This window comes from Tupaia chinensis, unplaced genomic scaffold (assembly GCF_000334495.1).
Source record: "Tupaia chinensis unplaced genomic scaffold, TupChi_1.0 Scaffold000597_1, whole genome shotgun sequence".
Classification (NCBI taxonomy): Eukaryota; Metazoa; Chordata; class Mammalia; order Scandentia; family Tupaiidae; genus Tupaia; species Tupaia belangeri.
Genome location: NW_006160114.1, coordinates 1,652,185 through 1,658,184, shown reverse-complemented (window position 1 = coordinate 1,658,184; position 6,000 = coordinate 1,652,185).

Here is a 6,000-nt window from a genome sequence, read left to right as displayed (position 1 = left end):
GGCCTGGTTTACATTGCCTGAGGGCTGAGGGAGCATTAAATATCAGATGAGTAGCAGACATACTTGAACCTCCTCAGCATATTTAGATCATCTCTGCCGCTCAGCCCAGTGGGAAGAAAAAAGAAAAAGCTGGCAAGAAGGGTACTCTTATATGCCTGCAATAAAAAAAAAAAGTTTTTTTAAAAGAAAGAAAATACCTTTTCATTTTGAGATTTGAAATATTTGACAGGGTTCCCTTTCTCCTTATGACTTCATGCTTCTGTGGTTATATTTAACCTACTGATTATTTTCAACCTCTCTGATACCAGATTTATCGTCGCATTAGTAATTTTGATATTTTGCAGAAGTTATTAAGTGCCTTTTTGTAGAGGTGCCATACTTAGGAGCATCCTGATGAGCCCCCTAGCTTTCTCTGTGGTCCCCAGAAGTACCCAAGGTAGGAAGTGTGAGGTTGGAGACCTCTTGGTAATGAAATGCTATCAAAAAAACAAAATTTCAACCAATCAAGTTTAATGATTTAATTGGTTTTTATTAGAAATTCATGAATCTGGCAGCATCCCATCTGTGAAACAGGATTCTTCCTTGAGCTGAGCTGAGGAGGTGGGCTTTATAGGCAGAAAAAGAGCAAAGAAAACAAAAATGAACAGAAGCAAATGGGTCAGTTCAAAGTAACTTACTTTTTTTTTTCTTTTTTTGAAAAGTTTTTGCTATAGGGTACGTGCGCTCGCCAGAAAGACTGAGACAGAGAGACTGAAAGTAAGAAATCAAACCCCCAGGGGGGATGGCCACAACGCAATCCCTTCTCCTCCATTCTCCTCTCTGGATCTTAGGCATGCATGCATGCGCGTCCAGTGTGAGTTTAAGCTACTGGCTCTGGGACTTGAACCACGTTCGACTACATGGGAGTCCAGAGACATAGCCATTACGCCAACTGCTGGTCCTTCTTTTTTCTTATTTTTTAAAAAGAATTATTTTATTTATTTTCATTGGACTAGAGAGAGACAGAGTGAGAGAGAGAGAGAGAAAGTGAGAAAGCAAGCTGCCAGGTCCAGGATTTGAATCGCAGTCGGCCATGTGGGAGTCAGTACCCTCCATCACCATCTGATCTGCCAGTCCCCAAGGTTATTTTCTTATAAAGAAAGTAGGGTTAAAGTAGGGAGGCCTCTGTGAGCTCAGGTTGACTGGATCTCTTCTGATGGTTTGCTGTGAATCTTATTTTTTTGAAACTGGCCCATGTTAAAGTTCTGTTAGATTCGATGGCCCCAAGAACCTGTGACTCCATTCTGGCTTGGTTGGGTCTGTTGGGCCAGGTACAGGAGCTTAGTTCAAACCCATGGCCTCCTGAGAGAGCCAGAGCCATAGCTCCAGTTAAATTCACTGAGCAGGCCCCTTTGGAGCCTGCAAACTGTGAGTGGTTCTTTGCTTATGGCAGGGGTGTGCACATGAGTTGTTGCCTCTGGAAACTGCTCAGAATGAAGTCTCCAGTCTAATGGCACTTGAGATGCTTTCTCTAACTCACCAGATTGGTTCTGCCGCTCCTTCATGACCTGCTATAGCATCCTCTTCCTCTTCTGCCATAAAACACATCCTTTGGCCTCCAGACTCTAAGCCTAGAGAGATTAGTCAATTCTGTGTTGTTTGCTTTTGCTGTACCCAGCAAAACTCTGTAATAAATTGCATCTTTCACTTTTCATACTCCTTTTCTGACTTGGAGAATGCATTACTATGATTTGTTAAGTGGAAAAAATTGGCTAAAATTTAATAGACTTTCCTCTTTACCTTTTTTTTCCTGGAAAATTGGCATTAAATCATTGCATTTGCACTTTTTAATTGCCATTCAATAAAAGATCACTCAAATGTTTCTTGATAATCTCAACATATTATGGGAATTGAACATTTGTTAATAAATGAAGTATGAAGGGTATGTAAATGTTATATTCTGAATAAAGAAGAGTAGAGATTATTCAATAAACGGTATTCAAGCAATAAGTTTACTATTTGAGTGAAAATAGAAAAAGAATTAGAAATCTCAATGTTACAGGTCAAAATATATTCCAAATAAAGATTCATATGCAAAAAGAAAAAAACCATAGTTTCAGTAGAAGATATATGGGGACCAGCAGTTAGCGTAATGGCTATGTCACTGGACTCCCATGTAGTCGACCGCGGTTCGAGTCCCAGACCTGGTAACTTAAACTCACACCGTGCGCGTCTGCCCAAGATCCTGAGAGGAGAATGGAGGAGAATGGAGGAGAAGGGACTGTGGCATATCCATGCCCCCGGGGGGTGATTTCTCACTTTCTGTCTCTCTGTATCTCTTTGTCTTTTCGGGGAGTGCATGGACCCTATAGCAAAAATCTCTCAAAAAAAGAAAACAATAGAATATATATGTAAAGATTTATGTTTGGGGGGAGTAGAAACAACCTTGCTAACACATAATATCAAAGTAAAAGATTATAAATAATATGAAACTTTTACATGCTAAAAAATTAAAAATAGCCAAGTGTGGAAAGGGGGGGCAGCAGGTGTCATGGTTAAGGCACTGGATTCCCACATGGCCGACTACAGCTCAAGTCTCAGATCTGGAGACTTGAAAAGCATGTTGGCACATGTGCCCAAAATCCCAGGAGGAAAATGGAAGAGAAAGAACTGTGGCAGGGCCATCATCTCCTGGGGGATGATTTCTTTCTTTCTTTCTTTTTTTTTTGGAGAGGTTTTTGCTACAGGGCCCATGCGCTCGCCAGACAGAGAGAGACAGAGAGACAGAAGGCGAGAAATCACTCCCCAGGGGGGATGGTCATGCCACAATCCCTTCTCCTCCATTCTCCTCTCGGGATCTTGAGCATGCATACACTCGTGCCCAACGTGAGTTTAAGCCACCGGGTCCAGGACTCGAACCATGGTCGGCTACGTGGGAGTCCAGTGACATAGCCCTTACGCTAACTGCTGGCCTCATGGGGGATGATTTCTTACTTGCCCTGTCACTGTCTCTGTCTCTCTCTGGTGAGCATATGTGCCCTATGGCAAAAACCTATTTTAAAAAAGTGGAGGGACCAGCAGTTAGCGTAATGTCTATGTCGCTCGACTCCCATGTAGTCGACTGCGGTTCGAGTCCCGGACCTGGTGGCTTAAACTCACACCAGGCGCATGTGCGTGCATGCCCAAGATCCCGAGAGGAGAATGGAGGAGAAGGGATTGCGGTGTGGCCATCTGCCCCCCCCGGGGGGGGTGATTTCTTGCTTTCTGTTTCTCTGTCTCTGTCTTTCTGGCAAGTGCATGTGCCCTATAGCAAAAACCTCTCCAAAAAGAGAAGAAAAAAAAGTGGAAATCACCACTGCCATATAACATAAAGTTTAACATCTTAGAGGTGATATAAATGAGTAAGACCCCAGAATAACCACTGCAGGACTGAAGGGAGGCCCACAGAGTCTCTCATGCTTCTTGTCCAGACACCTACTCCCCATCTTTCTTCTTGCCTCATCTTTCAAACTACCCAGGAGGACAATCTCAACAAAAAGTTGTAGTTAAAACTCATTGTCTTTCCCTGAATGTTATCACTATAACCTACACTCTTTTTTCAATAGGGAGATTTTTGCTATAGGATGTGTGTGCTCACTGGAGAGACAGAGAGAAAGCAAGAAATCGCCCCCAAGGGGGGATGGTTATGACCTAATCCCTTCTCCTCCATTCTCCTGGGATTTGGGGCATGCACACACATGTGCCCAGCGTGTTTCAAGCTCCAGGGTCCAGGATTGGAACTGCGGTTGGCCATGTGCCTTAACCACTATGCCACCTGCTGGCCCTACCTACACTCTTTTATCTGTCACCCTATAAACTCTGCACTTCTGGGGACATTATACTCTAGGTCTAATTTCACCTAGTTGCCCACTGCTGTCCAGTCTCCCAACCCCTTCCACTGTGCCCTTGGAGTTGTCCTTGGCAAGACCTTCTATAGGGTCACCTTCTGCAGACAGTCTCTCCTGCCCTTGTGCCAATGAAACCTGAATAGCCTCTGTAGGCACAGCATTCTCTACAGCCCTGTCCAGTGGTCATGGTTTTTATCTTCCAAATTCCACATACCATTGGGCCTGGAGATGAGGTAGGCTTTTCCTTGTTCCTCATTCCTATTTCAAACCCTGTTCCCTCATTCTCCAGCAACTTAGAAGCTTCCAGTCCTCTCTTTACTGCCATTTGCCATTTTCATGGTATATTTCCTTGAGGATTTTAGCTTCTGGTTCAATGTATATTTCTTTCTAGCAAGAACCATGTTGCCATTGAGATGAATTTGCCTTCTGCAAAGACAATCCATCCTACATTCTGGCCTCTTGGGTCTTCTTAACCCCTCACTTTTCATGGACTTCTCACCTAACTTTGGCCATGCACTTGCTTGTCATATTTAAGATTTTGTCATCACCAGTAACTCTGTTATCTTTGCTTTTCAGGTGCACCACTTTTTAAATTTTTGTTTCTTTCTTTCACAAGAGTAAGAGAGAGAAAGACAAGCCTCCTCAAGAGGGTTCATGCTGTGATCCTCTAGCCTTCCCAGCTGGCCAGAACTGCAAGTGTGCATGCCTGGCATGCACAAGCAGACCAGGGAACTGATCCTGCAATCTACCACTGCACCACTGAGCCAGCCTCAAGCACACCATGTTCTGAACAGCTTGCTTCCCCATCTAGTCCCACTCTGGCATTCACTGAACCCTCCTCTTAACAACTGAGATCTGTCACCACTTTAACTATCAGGTCTCCTGTCCCTACTTCCCTCACCAATCATTACTCTTTTGCCTGACAATTCCTCCTCTTTGGCTGAATCCAACTTCCCACTCTCCATTCCACATGATTGGAAACAAGATTGGAAAAAAAATAAACCATCTTAACTGGCCTCAGATAAATTTATGACTCTAAACCTCTGGCGAGCCCTCAGCACAGACTGGAGCGCCTGCTGCATGTCCCTACTCAATTAGCTCTCCACTCTCTCAGACCAATATTTCAGCTTCCTCAATCATTACCTCCTCCTCCCTCTAAGCCGTCAGCTGATGATCTGTTTATTACCCCAAGAAAATAATCAGAAGAAACTTTTCTCCTTCTGTCCTCAAATCTCCTAACATCTATTCCTATGTACTTTGTCTTCACTAGAATAAAAATGACAAATTCCTTTAGCTTTTAGGGTTATACCCTTCTCTTTCCTCGTATAACTGCTCTGTCTCTCACTTGTAACATCCATTTGTTTCTCTCCATGGAACATTGAGGTCCACACATAAACATGATATGACATCTCCTATCTTAAAAATTGGAACAGGGGACCAGCACATGATATAATGATTATGTCACTGGACTCCCATGTAGTCAACTGCAGTTCAAGTCCAACCCAGTGGCTTAAAATTCACACCAGGTGCATGTGCATGCCCAAAATCCCCAGGGGAGAATGGAGAAGGGATTGCTGCATGGCCATCTGCCTGGGGGGTGATTTCTTGCTTTCTCTCTGTCTCTCCAACGAGCGCCATACCACATGCCCTGTAGCAAAAACCTCTCTCTCTAAAAAAAAAAAGGAACAGGAAACTTGACCTCACAGTCCCCCACCAGGCACCAGAAATATTTAAAAAACGGTCTTCCATGTGTCTCACTTGCTCACCATCTCTTCTCTCAAGTCCACTCATCTCTCTTCTCACGGCTCCACCAACTATCCTTGCTGAATTACTAAAGGACTTCCCTATTGCCAAAGCCAATGGTTAATTCTCAGTACTCTACTACTCTACATTTCCAGTTATCTACCAGATAATCGCCCCTTCCTTAAGAAAAAAAAAGGGGGGTGTTGTCTATCCTTTGAGTTTCAGCACATTTGCTTTTCTTCCTATCGTACCTTTTCTTCCCCAGAGCTGTTTTAGCTTCCTAAATGACCCCATTCTGTATCACGGTGTTAACTACTACTCATGCATTCATCATCGCCAAATGAGTACGTCCAGTGTCTGGCTCTCTCCCGAGTTCTAATATGGCAGATCC